Source organism: Cygnus atratus, chromosome 1, assembly GCF_013377495.2.
Source record: "Cygnus atratus isolate AKBS03 ecotype Queensland, Australia chromosome 1, CAtr_DNAZoo_HiC_assembly, whole genome shotgun sequence".
In the NCBI taxonomy this organism is placed as follows: Eukaryota; Metazoa; Chordata; class Aves; order Anseriformes; family Anatidae; genus Cygnus; species Cygnus atratus.
The window spans coordinates 33,128,975-33,146,152 of record NC_066362.1 but is presented as its reverse complement, the minus strand read 5'-3'; the positions used below and the strand labels follow the sequence as shown (position 1 = coordinate 33,146,152).

General features: G+C 46.0%; 1 protein-coding gene across 3 annotated transcripts in view; it reads left to right on the top strand.

Moving 5' to 3' along the window:
- Positions 1-10,402: 10,402 nt before the first annotated feature.
- SLC38A1 (solute carrier family 38 member 1) overlaps positions 10,403-17,178 on the top strand; it is a 41,125-nt gene continuing 34,349 nt past the window's right edge. Inside the window, exon 1 of one of the 3 annotated variants that reach the window (XR_004778195.1) lies at positions 10,403-10,759. The gene's annotated coding sequence lies outside the window, so the exon portion shown is untranslated. The remainder of the gene's footprint in view (positions 10,760-17,178) is intronic. The other 2 variants (XM_035543888.1, XR_007707954.1) reach the window with 2 other exon arrangements.

The window sequence follows — 17,178 nt, the reverse complement described above, 5'->3', positions numbered from 1 at the left end:
CTTGGAACTCACCTTTTTTTTTTAGTTTTGTGGGCTCTTAGAAACTTTCAGACACGTTACCCAACCAAGGAACTTCTCAGAGGTGCCCTGTGGCAGTAAATGGTTTGATGCACACCTCAGATAACAGACCTGAAGGCACCTGAAGAAAGGTACGGGCGGTCACTCATGGACGGAGGCTCCTCAGCGCGGACATCGGGACCCCGGCAACGTGCCTGTGCTGAAGCTGTGGGCTGCCTGTGGGGCTCCCAGACAGATTTTGGGGTTTCCACGCTGCCTGGGGAAGCGGCCAGGGCAGCACTTCCCCCAGCTCAGCACACAGGGCGACGAAACCAAGAGCATCCGCTGGAGGTGACGCAGCGCAGAGCTGCATTTGTGTCTCCTTCCTATGGGCTGATCGCAGGCCAGTCTTGTAGAAAATTAGGACAACTCTTGTCTGATGTTATTAAGCAGCATGATTATGGAAAAAGCAACCACTCGCTTTGAATCCACTTTCGTTCTCTCTCCTGTTGCCAGCATTTTTCGTTCTGCTGTGATATAAGGCCTTTTAACGTTATTTTGTGTCTGCTAAATTTCCTGTGTGGGAGGCACCGTCCTGACGCAAAGTATTAATCCTTAGAAAAAAAAAAAAAAAAGCTAAAAAATCCAAATTTCAGAGTTAGTAGAATCCTCTTGAGGATGATTTTCTTGTTTTCCATTTCCATTTGATTTTGCAAATGAAGCTGCCATATGCAAACCCTGCTCTTCACGTTATACTTAGATTTACGAGCATGATTTAGATTTAGTTTGGGATTATCAGGACTTCAACTGCTCTTTTTTTTAACTCTGGGTTCTGAAAAAAAGTCTCTGTAGGGAAAACACAGTTGTGGCCAACACCACCCTAGATCAATACCCGTATTATTTGTCACAACACATTTCTATGAAGATAAAGCACTTCCTGCTTTCTGAAAGGTGCGCACCTACCTCCCGGAATAGTGAAAGGGAAAAGAGACAAACCCATGTATGCCAAACAAAATGCATACCAAAACTGGTGTGGAAAACAGAACTCAACTAAGGATTTTTCAGTGTTGGTGTCAAAGAACTAACACTGAAATCTTTCTGCGCACCTTAAGCAGGACTTTGGAAATCCAGCAGAGCAGCAGGGGGACACACGTTCCCAGAACCTGGAGTGCCCCGCAAGAATCGTGATTTAATTTTGCTCCTTTCCTCAAATAACTTTGCCACAAGAGTATATTGTCTCCTTCACATGCCGTAAAGTGAAAAAATAGATTATGTTATCGCATAGCAAAGTAAGTTGTATTTGATGTGCATTTAAAGTGTGTCAAAAGAGGTTGCACTATCATAGCCAAAAAAAAGCATAAGGACATGAGGCAAGATTTGTAGGTAGAGATGATATCCTTTATTAGATTAAAAGGTCTAATTAGAAAAGAAAAAAAAAGTTTGCAGTAGCCCTTGGGAGTTCAAAAGTTTGTCCTGGTTGGTGATATTCATCAAACTTGTAAAGGACACTTAGCTCAGCCTGCACACCTTGGTTTGCACGCTATCTGCATGCACTGTCCCCTGTGTTATTGCCACGCAGTGTAATGTGTTAGCACAAAATATGCCACAGGACGAGAAACCACAGGGCAAGGTTTACGGCAGCAGCATGACAAGGATGTAAATAATTCAAGTATAAGGACATCTGCAACAGGCAAGGTATTAAATACACTCGTGTCACTGGCGTAGGAGAAAGCAAACACTTTTGCCGTAAGAATGACGGCACTTCACCCTTCTCATGATACGATGTTATCCACGACAGACCCCAGCCCTTAATTACAAAGGGGAAAAAGGGAAAAAGTTGTGTGAGGGGAAACTATGAGTGTTGGTAGGGGGGCAAAACCATGAATTTTAATTCAGAAATTCAGAAATTTCCAAACATGAGATTAAAATGATGAGGAAATAAATAAATAAATAAATAAATCTACTTCTATAATGCAGCATTGCTGCTCCAGAAGGCCCAAAGACAGAGGCCTTTGGTTGTGCTGCCTCTCCACATTGCACAGCTCACCAGCCCCGGTGTGGCAGCACGCTCAGGCAATTGATTCCCTGGTTCGGAAACATGGCTTAATGAGCCACAAGCAGCGGTGTTCGCCGTGAGTGACACCTGTTTGTTTAACTTACGTGAGAAATTAAATGTAAAGCATCAGCTGCCATTTAAAATTACCTGGAGCTCAGAGAAAAGCAAACAGCTTTGTGCATGTAACATTAGATGCGGGCACTGAACCCTCCTCCTGCGTGAAAACTGAAAAGCAAACAAGGAGCGAGGGGGATCCTTGGGTCTGCATCGCCAGCAACAGCCAGCCATGAAATAAATGGAAAGCAAATGTTTGCTCTGCTTAAAAAATGCTCAGATTGTAATAATTGCATAATGCTGTAAGCTTTGAGAGCTTTTTTTTTTTGATAGTTTATGGACACTGCCTCTCTGCTCGCTGAATATTTACTAGGAGAAGGGTGAGGTTCCCATCAGTTTGCTGTGGCTCACCCTGTGGTTAAACCCAGCACATTTTCAAACAAAGCTGTGCACGTGAAGTGAGCTCCGGTGTGCCATATTTTTAGTTCCTCATTTCCCGTAGCACACGCTGCTGTGTTTGTTTAGCTTTTTCTCACTGCAGGCAGTGGGCATGCCCCAAAGCCTGGTCACTCTTTTATTTAAGGTCCTGATTTGTATTTCTTAAAACCTCAAGATCTTGTTGAAAATTCACGTGAAAAGCTTGTCACTCCCCTTTGCTGTTGGCAGCTGGATTTTTTTGTTGTTGTTCAGTTTTCTGGCTCCCTGGTGCCTGATCAACAGTTGCATAGGGCGGGGGGAAATGCATGATCCCCTCCAGCTTCCCCAAATGTGTTATGTTTTGTTCAGAGTAATGTAATTTAAAACACATTTACAAAATACATTTACTCCTTCCTTTTACTATTACATTAGGAACTATGTTAATAGCAAAAACATATTGGATCGAGCAGCTTAGTGTAGTCCAGTCCATAACAATATTTACAATGCGGCTTCAGTCCTCGAGCGCACAAAATTTGCAGGACCAGGCTATGATTTGCAGCCACGGCAAGGCTTTGGGAGCACAGCCTTTTCTAGTGGCCATCTGAGACTAAGAAACCCCTAATAAAAACACGGTCAAGTTCATAAACTGAATACATGTTCTAAACCCATTTGTGCTTTTTTTGTATTTATTTAAGAGGTACAATAGATATCTGCTAGCATAATATATATTACGTATAATCTATCTGTAAATTTGCGGTATAAAATAGTAATATATATGAATTTATGTATATTACATATTGTACTGTATCTTCTGCCTTCTGGTTACCATGAGCTCTGTGCACCAGACCTGCTGGTAAAGCACGTGTTACACTCATGCTGTAAGAGTATTTTCTGCTATCCCATACATCCAGATTTTTTTTTAAGCCAACTTTTAGTCTTCTACATGGGTCTTAGAAATTTTACTACACTTTTCTTCTGACCCAGCTCTGTTAAAATGTTACTTGCTTTCTTCACCTCCTGACTAAGTAATGTGAAACAGATGGAAAAATAGGAGGGATGTGCAGATGAGATAAAGCAGTGGGAACCAAAACTACCAAATCCCTTTTCTGGTGTGAACGGACTCTACCGATGTCTGTGTATGTTCCACTGATAATTATTATCTCGTCTGCTGTAAGCATGTATACAGTTAGCTGTATGCATAACTAAGTGAGCAGCACCTTCTGCTAAACCCCATTTATCAGAAGAGGAGGAAGGACCAGGTTGTTTACTTGGTTGTATGTCCAACTTCTGGTCACACCAAGCATCCCAGCCCAGGCCTGGCATAGGAGAGGGATGCAAGCCCACAGCTCTGCGACACAGCTTTAGGTGGGTAGATATATGGCCATTGGGAGGCAATAAAGCAAGCACTGGTGGGAGTAGGTTCAGCTTTCCATCTCCAAAAATGCCAGAAGCTGGCAGGAAGGCAGACCTACCACTGCAGAGGGACATACTGGTGACTGAGAAAGACGTACGGAGTCTCTTTAAATGTCTTCTCTCTCTTAGTACTGTGCTCCTATCATTAATATTACCATGTAGGTCTTCCTGGTTAATCTACAAGAGACGGCAGCAGCTCTCAGACAGAAAATTCGCAAGTGTTGTATCCAACAGGAGACTGTGAGCAGTCGTGTTTTGTACCCAAAATCTGTAGGACTGGGTCCGGCATGGAAGACTCCTGGTTTCCATCCAAAAGAAACTCAACAAAAGCCTTTTTGCTGGTAGGATCCCCTCAAGTACATTAAAGGGAAGGACAGCTTGTCATGAGCTAGGGGGTCTTGCTCCACAATTTGATAGGGAATCCTGAGTAAACCATGTATTTTCTCAGTTTTCCTCCAAGTGTTCAATCTGCAGTGGGACTACTAATACTTGCCACTTGTAGCAAAATATTAGGAGATTCTGAGATGAAAAACAGTGTGTAAGTTCAAAGTGCTTATCATAATCAATAATTCTACAATATGATAGACTCCTCACTTCAATCAAGTGCACTTTAAAAAAAAAAAGATTTGCTTTAAAGATAATTTCCCAAAGACTATCCTTGAAATCAGAGGATTCAGATAGGGAGTACTTAACGAGATTGCAGGAATGCATGCCATTTCTAGTCCTGTAATTAGGCAACAGAGCAGATCTAATCACTTCATTGCTATAATGACAGCTGCTACACGAAGCCTAAAAACAGAGAGCAAGGGAGGTTACCCCACAGGTACCTCTGAATGTTTTTAGTCATGCCTCCAAGCAGGGGCCTGCATACTTCAGCATTTTTGCACAACGTTTTCCCTTTTCCTTGCTGCAGCTTGAGCTCAGTGGCATGCCGGGGGTGCAGCAGGGGTGGGCAGCTGCGTGCAGCAGGGGAGGCTCAGGGGAAGCACACAGCGATGCTGCACACTTCTCCATCTGAGGCAGATGAGGAAGTTTTGGTGTATTCGTAACAAGAAGTTCCACCTAGCTTCATTTGATCTGTTTAATGCATTTCCCGCAGAACTTGACTCCTCCACAAACACATTATTAAAAGCTTGCACATTTAATAATCGCCGAGTGCACGCGCACTGCTGTGGCCTCAAGTGCTGTCACCGTCTCTAGGGAAGGAATCTCCAGCATACATGATATCCAGAGCCTTGTGAATTACAGACTAAATGTTGCTTGCATTTCATTTAGGTTTAGCACACACACAAAAAAAATTGTTTGCACTTTAAAGAACTGCAAAAGAAAATGTAATTGTCAGAGGAACAATGGCATAGGTACCAGATACCACGAGTCACCTGTCCAGTCCTACAGACATGTTAATAGCCTCAGCTTCCAAATAACCTTAGCATTTCTGCTGTATTTCTGTCATATTTCTTGACATGTGCTTGGGCATGTCAATAGATGTCTTTGTTTTATCATTTTAAAAATACTAGTGATCAAGATGTTTTTAAACTTCATTTTAATCTAGCTCTCTACTCTTAAATATGAGTATGATTTTCTTGTATCTAAAGCTAATCTATATTAGCTTGTTGGTTACTGTGGTGATTTAAAAATTAGTTCCTCATTTTGCCACCATCCTGAAAGTCTGATTTCACCTTATCAGATAGGAATTGTCAAAATTAAGAATTCTCCCCATTTTTTTTTTCAGCTTTGTGATGTTTCATGGTCCCGTAACATCTCCAGGATACATTACTGTTGGATTATAATATGGTCAGTATGTGCAACCTGGACACTTACAGGTTAGCTTCTAATTTCACATATTGTCAGGTAAATAAGCACTCCAATTGCTAGAGACACTGAGATCCCTCAGCTCCCGTAGATGTAAGAAGGACTGACAGATGCTCAGCAACTTTGAGTGCTTCTTATTAATGATATGAATTTAGATATATATTTGGCACCCAAATTCCAAATTAAACTTTCACATTCTTTTATATATGTATCTTCTTATAAATCTTTTTTAACAGAGGAGAATTCAATTACTGGGCTGTGCACTAGGAGGCCAGTCCCTGATTAAAGAAATTATCTTTAGTATGATTTAATGCACAACAGTTATCAATCACTTCATGTTTCTAGGGACATTCCATCTTCCACAGCTATGCCTTCTGCTGGGACTGGGAGTTGCAGGTTGCCAGGACTATTTCTGGCCCCCCGACCTAACAGATACTTCCTCTCCACTTGCTGAGAAAACCTTTAAAATTACTCTGTACAAATGGCATGGCAAAATTATCCTTTTCTGGGGGAAAGGAGAGAGAATCTCTTCTTTGCATTGTATCACAACACGGCACCATGGATATGACTAAGTCTGAATCTACTCATTCAGAAAGATCAAAGTTTTATGGTCTTGTCAGACCATATAAATTGGTCTATAGCACTATAAATTCATGGTAAGAAACAACGCCTTAAAAGAACATAAACAAAAGAGCATTTCATTACACATACTTTTAAAGTGTGTTTTAGTGAAGTTTTCACTATCACTATAGGCATCTATCATTCTTGCAAATCTCTTTGCTTTAGTCACCGGTATTTGCTTAGGCTCATGCAAGAAGTTTGAAGCCTTTGTATTCTAGTAAAACATTTGTTCAGACTGGAGAAAAGAGCTAGAGCAGATGATCAGAAGTTAAGGAGAGAAAGCACAACTACCTGGTTGGTTGCATGAATTCCTGAGTCTAAAGAGGAATAAGAGAGGAGAGCTCCTCCCACTAAGCCAGGGTTAGTCACTGCAGTTGTACACCACTCTTTGGCCAGGAAGCCAACAGATGGTACTATCGCATGATCACGGCGTCACAGAAATACATGCAACATTTCGCAGCCCTCAGAAAACCGACTGCCTCAACTTGCAGAGTTGGAGGCGGCTGAACATGTTTAAGCACAGCTGATGCTATCATTGTTCATGAATTCTGCGACAAGCGTGGGCAATTCTTTACAGAGTGTCATGCAAGACCAGTCATGTACAAATCTCCCCATTACACGTCGTCATCAGTGATGCTCTCCCTTGCTCAGCTGTTAGACAAAATATCCTTGTCAAGGACCGTCACAGAACCGACACTGGGACCCTATGAGCACCAGCAGGCTTTCAACATGATGGTAGATTTCCAAGAAACCTTTATTTTTGTCTGATAGCAAATCCTGGCATCTCAGACTGGAGACACCATCGGTAATTGCTGACAAGTTTACTTCCAAGAAGAACGTGGCACGGGGCAGTGTAATAATTTGCTGTAGCACCTTGGAAGAGTTCAGCCTCCTCAGTGGATTCCAAGCATGCCCATGGTGTGTTAGTACTTAAAGCACCCTCAACCCAAGTAGGTATAGCACTTTGTTCCTCCTTGCAGCACACCTGCAACACTTTGTGAGCACATGGTCTCTGTGAAGCCTTGGTGTGAAGGGGACCTTGCCGTTAAACTACTTCCTAAAAGAGGATCAGCCCTCCTGTGAACAGCCCAGCAGAGCTCAGATGCTGCTTTCACAGGTCTAAGCTCATGGGCACTCTGCAGCAAATGGACACAGAGTTCTTAATAATAAAAATTAAAAAAAAAAAAAAAAGCCCCAGAAGTCCATGTGCCTTTTATTTCAACTAGCACAAGACATAAATGTAGCACAGAGGCGCAGAAATAGCCATTGCCTACACGCTGTGCTTCTTCATCAGCCTTGGCCATTCTTGAAAGCCTGTCAGGACTTCAGAGATGTTCAAGGTTACTTTCTGACAAGCAGCTTTTTCTGCAAAACACGGGATCTCTCATTTCTCTCCTTCACCTCCTTTCCTGTTTCTGATCTTCTCTCTTTTATTCCCCCCCTCTCACACATGCCCTAACACGTAAGTCCAAGCGTGCCAATGACGGATGCACTAAAATAAAGAGAACTCTGTGAGCACTCCCCATGACTCCCCCTACCCACACACAGCCACCTCCAGCACAGGCAACTGCTTTCCCCTGGGCTTTAGCCATGCATTTGCCTGGGGCTACAATATCAGAATGGGTAATCATCCAAAATCAACGACCCACTGTCACCAGCTTCGTGCCAGGTGCAAGAGTCGTGCCCAGAATCTCTTGCAGGTATCACTGCAATTTTTAAGCAAAAGACAGCAAAGAAGCCAACCAAGTCCTAGTTTAAAATGCACCCCAAATCAAGCAGCATTCATAAACTGTGCATGGAGAAGCTTGCCCAATGCTCACGTGTGATGATTTAGTCAATCAAAAGATAGCTTGCTTTTTTTTTTGACTTAAGTTCACTTGTGTTCCATAGGTAGAGTGTTTCGTTGCATACCTGCAGTTTCCATTAGGCAGTTTAAGTTAGTCAATAAGCAGAAATTTCTGAAGGACGGCTCAGAAAGGAAATTTCCAAACTCTGGAAGAACATTGTACTTCAGAGAGCAGTTCTGGAAATGAGCACGGCTGCTGATGCATTTTAGGCAGCAGAAATGTAATCTACAGAACATTTGGAGGCTGCAGGTCTGAACAAAAGAAGGATGGAAATGGCATTTTCACAGAAAGAGAAAGGCTTGGGACTGTTTCAGAGGAAAGGGAAGAGGATCCATTTTGATGAGATAAAGGTGCATTGAAAGGCATCCAAGGAGAGAACTGCCAGCTCTGGGCAGACAACAGGAAGAAAAACGATGGGCCTGAAATATAAAAGCAAATTCCTGAACCTTTCGTACATCTGAAGCCAGGGAGATTTAATACACGAAAAGATAAAGGCCCATGAGGAGTGAATAAGGTCAATAAAAAGGCATGAAAACCTATTGAAAAAATCTTACAAGAAATTGTAAAAGCTCGAACTAGAAGGTGCTGGTCACAAACATCAAAGTTTCACAAAACATCTTGGCAAACAGAGCCAAAAGTGTCAAAATCAGGAAGAGATTGAGAGTGGAGAAGTATGAAATATTAAAAGTGTAAAGTAAAGTGTACTGTAAAATACTTTTAATTTCTGAGAAGTGCTGTTGTTCTTGATGAGCTGTGTTAAGATATGCTAAAAAGATTCTTTCCAACTTCTACAAAGATAGTTACCTTGGTTCTAAAAATATGCATGACAAGGTAAGAACCAAATTATCTGAAAGGCAGAAAACGCCTGTCTGCATAGGTATAAAATGAAAGGTGGGAACTGTGCATGGAGCCAAGCACCATTCATCTGATACTCCATCTGATGCACATTTTGTTTCAGAGAAACGAAGATTTGTCGTCCTATTGCCTACGTGGGTACCACCTGAACACACACACTATATAATATATCCTTTTCTTTAGTAATTGGAGAGGTTTAAAGGTAACTAAGTCTGAGTGGCACGTACTTTCTTACCTGTTTTTGGCACGGCCTGGTGCTGTGCCCACAGGGCTGGATCCGGAGGCAAGTACCTGACTTGGATGCAACCCCACGTCCTTTGTCGGTCTGAAATTTCTATGGGGCTGCCTGGGAGTGATTCATTCAGGGGAGGAAGAGTCAAAATAGCAGCCCTGGGCTCACCAACTCTGGGCAGCTCACTCCTCCTCTCGCCTGTTTCACTGCCAGGGGGGTGCATGGCTCTCATCCTCGTGGGGCGCAGTGGGGTTGCTTCATGGTTTGCTTTACACCCAAAGAACGATCCTAGTGAGGAAAACTAAAATGCTCTACAAGCACCATAAAGAGAATCCAGCTCCAACATGCAAAACCAATGATTTGAAAACCACAGATCTTCACGTATGACATCTGCCTTTCTGGCCTGACATTTAGGGGCCCCTGGAGGGGATGTCCCAGAGTATGCAGCCCGTGATGCTGCGGGTGGAGCAGCCATGGGAGCTCCCCAGCGGGCTGCCGGGTTAACAGCCCCAAAGCCACGCACACCAGCATCTGCTCCTTGCGTTGAGATGTCCTGTGTGAGCCGGTGCTGCATGGGGTGAGGGCAGGGACTGCGGTGTCACCCCGCCAGCCTTAATGCCATCTTGCTTCAGGTTCGTTCCTAAGTTCTCCTTCCTCGCTGGAAGGCTCCTATGGTACTTTATGGATGTAACTCCAGAAATAAGCTACAGCAAATCGTCCGCACATCAAATCCCCCTGTACCTCTGTAAAATGTCTCTCGCCCCAGCTGAAGACGCTGTGACCCCGCACGCGAATCGCAGCGCTTGCAGCCCATGCATCTTGCATGACGAAACAGGAAACTGGCAACGTGCTGGTGCCAGACCTTCCGTGGCCATTTCGGGGAAGACTCCACCAAAATAAATAAATAAATAAATAAAATTAATTAATTAATTAATTAAATTAAATTGAAAAAAAAAAATGCGGCCTCCTTGCCAGAAGGGGCTCTCCTTTGAGCCAGCCGCGGAGCTGCAAAAAGCGAGCAAACCCCGGGTTTTCGTGTAAAAAAAAAAAAAAAAAAATTAAAAAAGAAGAGTTTGCACCGCGGGACGGCGGCGGGAGGGGCCCCGGGCGAGGGGTGCCGGGGGGGCTCCGCGGCACCTGGCGGCGCGGCCCCGTCCCCTGCGCGGCCCCGATGCCGTGTCGGCGGCGCGCCTTGCGCGTTCCCGGCCGCCCGCCCACCTCCACATGCACACACCCGCGGCGGGAGGAGGAGGAGGAGGAGCGGCATCCTCTGCGTCCTCTGCCCTGCGATTTAATTCCTTACCCCCACCCCCCCCCCTTCCCCGGGTCCTCCCGCTTGCGCCGCCGAGGTTATTTTATTGAATTTCTTTAGCGCATCCTCGCTCCGGGGGTGCCGCCGCCGGCAGAGGGGGGGATCCATCGCACGTCGGGGGGGTCCCCGCGGCTCCGGGGAAGGTAAGGCGGCGTCTGATGCAATCGGGGGCCGGGGCCGCGCTCCCCGCGCCGCCTTTGTCTCCGCGCCGCGCACGGTGCTGCGGAGCCGGGCCCTGGCCCCCCGCCGGCAGCGCTTTGTCTGCACCGCGAGCGGCCCCCACCCCAAAAAAAAAAAGAAAAAAAAAAAAAAAGAAAAATCGTAGCCGGGTCCGACCCCCGGAAAATGCGCGGAGGGAGCGGGGCCGGCTTGGGGGAAATGAGGAGGGGAGGTTTGCGTTTGGGGAGGTTTGCGTTTGGGGGGCTGGATTTGGGAGGTTTGCATTTGGGGGTTTACCTTTGGGGAGGTTTGCCTTTGGGGAGGTTTGCATTTGGAGGTTTGCCTTTTTGGAGGTTTGGATTTGGGGAGGGGGAGGCATGCGGCATCTCCCCCCCCCCCCCGCATACACACACACACGGAGGGGGGAGCTTGGAGAGGGGAGAGGAAAACGAGGGGGGGGAGCGCCGGGATGCTGCCTCAACCCAAAAATGTTAAAGGAAAAAAAATGTAAAATGGCAGTTAGCAGCCGGGAGCTTTCACTGGCAGCGCCAAAATAATTTTAAAAAATAATAGAAAATTGAAATAATGAGGGTTTCTACCCGCCCTGCTGGCCCCGCGTGTGCCGCAGCCGCCGCCCGTTGTGGGCTGAGCCCTGCTGGGGCCCCCCAGTGCCCTGCCCGGCCCCAGGGGGCAGCAGGGCCCAGGGCACGCGTGTGTGTGGGGAACAGCCACGCTGCGTGCTCCTGGCGAGCCCAAGGCGCGGACAAAAAAGGGTCAGCTTTGGATGCACGCTTGTACATGCGCTCACGTGTGTGCATGGACGTACGGCTCGCAGTACACACACACGTGTGTGCATGGACGTACAGCTTGTACATACACACGTGTGTGCATGGACGTACGGCTCACAGTGCATACACACGTGTGTGCATGGACCTGCAGCTCGCTGGTAGGGCAGTGGTATCGATCCATTGTTTCCCCGAGTTTGCAACGCAACCTGTAGCTGTAATTTCCCCCCCAGCCCCCCTCGTGCAAGAGGCGATGGGGAAGTGTGTAAAACTGCACTTTGTTTATGTGACACTGGAGGAAGTGAAATGAAAGCCCTTTGCAGCAGCTGGCTTCGTGGAAGGCGCAGCAGGGATCCTGCTGCGTGCCAACAGCCCTGCTGCTGCTGGGCACCTCCGCCAGCGGGTGCGGGCATCCCGGGCTGTGTCCGTCCCCTCTCGGTGGCGGCCTTGGGTTTTTCTGTTGCTTGAAAGGCAAAATAAGGGGGGCCAGCTGTTGTCGTAGAGGTAAAGTATTAGAAAAAGCTCATTTCTGATCGATCGAACATGCTCTGGAAGGAAACATAGATATATTCTGAGCCTGACCACCTTAGAAGTAAGGGTGCTACAAGGGGAGAAAGCAAGTGCACCGTTCCATCTAACTTTTTCTTCCTTCGCCACCAAAGCATGAACTTCATTTAAAAAGCCTCTAAAAGGAAAATCCATCTGTTGCTGAAGGATACATAGCACCACCAATTATCATTTCCAGGCTGGGAGCCCATTCCCAAATTGCTCTGAGGCCAACGGGCAGAAACCTGTCAGAGATCTAGGATCCACCACACTCCTGGTGAGCAGAGGCCTTCTGCAACGGCCTGGTGGCACATCGCTGACTACAGCGGGGTCGCACCGAATGACTGCAATTTGACTTTGCCTTTTTGGAGGTTTTTAGTCCAAAGAGGCAGCACAGAGAGCGTGGTTCAGTGGAGCACGCCGCAGCAGCAGCAGCACCCCCTGCCTCACCGCTGGTGGCAGGGAGCAGCGGGGCTGGCCTGCTGGGCCATGCGAGCCCCGGGCACCAGGCCTCTCCCTCGCCTCTCTGCAGCCTGCGGGAGAACATGGAGGATCGATCCTCCTTCCTGGCCAAACCCTGCTTTTTACAAGGGTTTTAGTGCCTGGAGGGGGAGGAAGGGCGCTCTGTGCTTGCAGGCTCCTCCTCCTCCTCTGTCTGATCCAGATTTTCTAATTTGGGGGGTTGTTCTTTACTGGGGGCAGAGGGGTGACTGAGCAGAAATGGGACTTTCCTTCCTCCCTTGCCCTCTCCTTTCCCCCTGTGTTATTTCTCATTTTTTTCTGAGCACCCAGCGTGACGATTACTGCTGCTTTAGAAGTTTGTGTTAAAAAGGCAAACAAGATGTTGTGGGAATACGTAAATATTTCAAGCCTGAATGAAGTTTTCTTTCTGATATGTATTTATTGCTGTAACCTTAATCTAATCCAAGAAGCCTGAGCAGCCACTCTTGGGAAAAATAGCAGACTTTCCATGTTGAAAGTGCTTTACAGCCCTTTTCCAGTTAACTCATAATATTTGTGTAAGGTTATCGGGTAAATACTACTCTGAGTCTTGTACAGTCAAGGAAAGTGAAGTAAAGAAATTACACGTAAACAGGAAAAAAGGAAAAGTGAGTTACATGTGGACCTACGCAGAGTTCTTCTTTCTGTGGTACAAAATTTATTTTAAATAAGAGTTTCAAAGCTGCTATTTAGCCCTTGTGGATTCATTCTGATCGTCTGCTGCCCTGCTGTAGCCCATCCTGCAGCACTCCTACCGCACAGCCCCTGTGCAACACAAGAGTTCGTTTATTTGTGGTGGTGCGTCCTGGGATCTCTTCAGCAAAACCGAGACTGTTGAGAGGATTTCACAGAGAAATATAATTAGGAAAAAATGTGACTATATTACTCTGCCAAATGCCTTTGCTAAATTGACTGGGAAGGGCTCAGAACAGAAATGTACTTAAAACCATTTTCCTTTATGGCTCATCTTTAAGTGTTTTGCCTGAAGTAATGAATCACTGGGTGAATCAGACTAGGATTTTATGATTTCTGATTTGCCTGCCTTTGATCAGCTGAGTAGCCTGTCGAGACTTAATTCGGGGACTCTTCCCTTCCTTCCTGCAGCCTGGAAGGGCAGCACAGAGCACGATGGGGCAGAGCAGGAGCGTTTTCCCGTTGCGAAGCAAGGTCACAGCGCCGAGGAGGGCTGAGCGTCTGCGTCTGTGCACATCGCTCCTTTCTCATCGCATCCTTCTCCAAGCTTCCTTGTCGAGTCTCCTCTCACTGGCTTGTTTCTCCCAGCTACCTTCTTTTTTAACTGTTCCCTCTCCATGTGCTGGGGGGCTCTCTGCAAGAGGAGCCTGGATGTGGAAGGTGACAGCTTGCAGTCGCCGAGCCAACAGCTGCTGCAGCTGGGAGGGCTTTTGGCAACCTCATTTCCCATGGCCTGACGGTGTTGCCGCTGGTGGCAGGGGCACGCCGGCACCTTGGTTGCTCTCCTTGGCCCCCACAAGCCAGGGTGGCTGGGGTGAACCCGCTTCCTTCCTCCCACTCCCAGGGCTGCAGAGGGGCAGTACCAAATAGCTGGAGACAGTGACATTTTCAGCACCTCAGATGTTTGCTCAGTGGATGTGAGTCAGTCTTTTAATTTCCAAGCTCTTTTGTTATCTCAGTGGCGCTTCTCTCATCTCTCCATTTTGTCCTTCCTGTAGATTAGGAGTAAAACAGGAACTTGATGTTCCAGATGTCAGGTGTCACTAATGCTGCACAGAAAGGAGATGGTTGCTTCCCAGCCTTTCAATGTGATACTGCTACGTCTAAAACCTATTATTGCTTTTTGTCATCTAAGCGAATAGTCCGTACGCAGAGTTTCAGGCTCGGCGTTTCATTATTTATATCCATGGAGTCTTACTGGTCACGTTGCTTATCTTTGAAAGAACTTTCAACGGTACGAGCAAAGAAAGATGTATCATATCTCAGGCTTTGCGGGAGTGAAACAGCGTGTGAGAAACTCAGGTGCTGGATTTTGATACCTCCTAACCGAACAAGAGGAAGTTTTATTGGCAAAACTCCTTCTGGCCAGGAAGTTGAGTCATATTTCAGCTTTTAAGTAAATTGTCTCGAATTCCATACTTAAAATTGCTTAGTGTGTCTTGGATATTTGCCATCCCAAAGACTGCGGGAAATGTGCAATGAATGAAGTGTGTGGTGAGGGTACAAGTCGACGTGACGAAAACCATACCCAGAGATGGGCAAGATGGTGTCCGGCCCTTCCCATACCCTGCCACATAGCTGGGCAGCTTCTGGGCAGCCGCGCGTCCTAAGATGGTACTTTTTGAATGATGTCATTTGCAGGGTATGACAACAAATACCTGTAAGTTACACCATCACCATTACCACCAGTAGTGATGTTAGTGTTAGATATGCTGCTTCTAGCAAAGGGTTTTCTGATACTACAGCTCCTCCAGGTACTGCCTAGAAAGGGTTCATGCTTGAGCCAGGAAAAGAAATAAAGTTAGATTGTCTGTATTACCGTATTTTTTCAAATACAAACATTTTGAGCCTGTTTCTGCTGTTGTGGAACTTTGACAATCCAGAAGAGTGGAGTAGCAGGATTTGTTTTTTTCCTTTGATATTTCAGAAGGCAACAGAGAAGGGAGCCCAGCTCTTGGAATGTGTTTTAATGGCTTATGAAGGTCTCCGTGTCCTTGAGGAAAACAAACTTGTTTTATCTTCCTGTGTCATCTCACTGTCCTCCTCCTGAAGTCTGTGACCAGTTGTAATCTTTCCCATTTTCTGCAAGGAGCACACGATGAGTAAATTATCCATAATGGTTTTTACAGGACATGTCATGGGATGTCTAAAGAGAAAGCCAAGCTCGTAGGCCGCAGCAGAGCTTTTTCTACTGAACTGAGGGCCTGGAGCTTCCTTTAGAAGTGACTTTAGCCTTTTCTGGTTTTCTCTCAGGGCAATTCATACTTCAATGAACTATTTGCCCATGTGAGTGGGGAAGTCTGAAGTAAGGGCAGAATTCTTACTTTCCCTTGCTGATTTACTCTGTGTGTCTGGAAACTGTGTCTGGTTTGACTGCAAATATCTGAAACTTCTCTGTTTGGGAAGTTTAAGGGTGGGCAGAGTAACAAGCACAGTGGGATTGCTGAAACTACTCTTCAGATTATTTTTAATTCACATTAAATAATCAAGCTCAGTCAAGGATTTTTTGCCAAGGTAGCATTTTTATTTTCTTTTATCTTATGACATTGCTTGAATGAAAACGCCTTCGGGTAAAAATACATCCTTCTTCGAGTACAGCTCAGAATCAACATATAGTGACTCTTACTAGTTGAAGCTTTTATTTTTTCCTTCCCACAGCATCAGTGGCACCTACACCAGAGGCATGGCTTGCTTCCTTCCCTCTGCCTTTCCAGCTCAGCATGGCTGGGCAAGTTGTCCTCTGGCAGTGCCCAAAGCTGACAGGCAGCACGTGGGGAGAAAACGCAGCTGATGTGAACGCTGCCCCTGGGGACTGTTGGTGTCGTTTGGGTCCTGTGTGCTGATCGTCACAATGAGCAAAATAAAGCCTGCAGTGTAAAATGGGAGTTTTGGGGGCGAAATTCCTGCAGCCACCTGTAGTACTCTGCTGACTGTGGAGGGAGCCTAGGGTGGTTAGCTCTGACAAAAGGTTTGCACTGTATATATCTAAGGAAAGTTATCTTTGCAAAATTTTGGAGGTTTGCTTAGAGGTTTTTTCCGGATATCACACATACCACCTTTCTCTCTGAACCTGTGAGCACTTCACAGACTGAGCAGTATTGTCGCTATTGTCATCCCAGCTTTACAGATGGAGGTGCTAAGGATGGCGTGGTTATCCTTGGCCAAAGGCTTGCAGTGAGTTCACGCTGTGACAGTTTCAGTCCCCAGCCCCGTGGTTCTCTCTTCACTGCCCTCATGTTTTGGCACTGAGATCAAGTTTTCTCATACTTGAAAGTGCAATGAATTATTTTGCTCAACAATGTTTTTGGTTTCAGGGTTTTGTTTTGTTTAAGTAATTCCCTTAACTTAGCAAGAACCTAGTACAGGCTCCAAAATACTGTCACGCTGTTGCAGGAGCCACTCATCTGTCTGAAATCTGGAATCTGCTGAAGTTGTTGCTAGTGTTTCAGCTGGCTTAAGTTGCACTGGCATTTTGCTGCATCTTCATTCAATCCTTTTTTTGGTCGAATCTGAGCTTTAGTTAAAACAAACAAACAAACAAACAAAAAAGTCATCAGTTTTGCATTGCAAAGATTCCATGCAAATGAACCAACGAGCCACTTTCCTGTCAGTCCGACCCCAGCGTTTGAGCTGCACCATGGCAGAAAGGAGAAGCAGGAGCTGCACGTCAGTGAGCTGTGAAGACTGCTTTCCAGCACGCTGTTTACCTCACAGAAGGGTGAATTTCAGCACCTGTTTTTGAACACACTCAGTGTGGAATTTCTTAAGCACAGGCAGCGTCAGGGCGATTGGGAAAATCCTCCTGGGGGACTGAGATGCAAAACAGCCCCCAAAGGGAAAGTTGCACTGCTTGAATTTCAGAGGAGCCTCTGCATAGC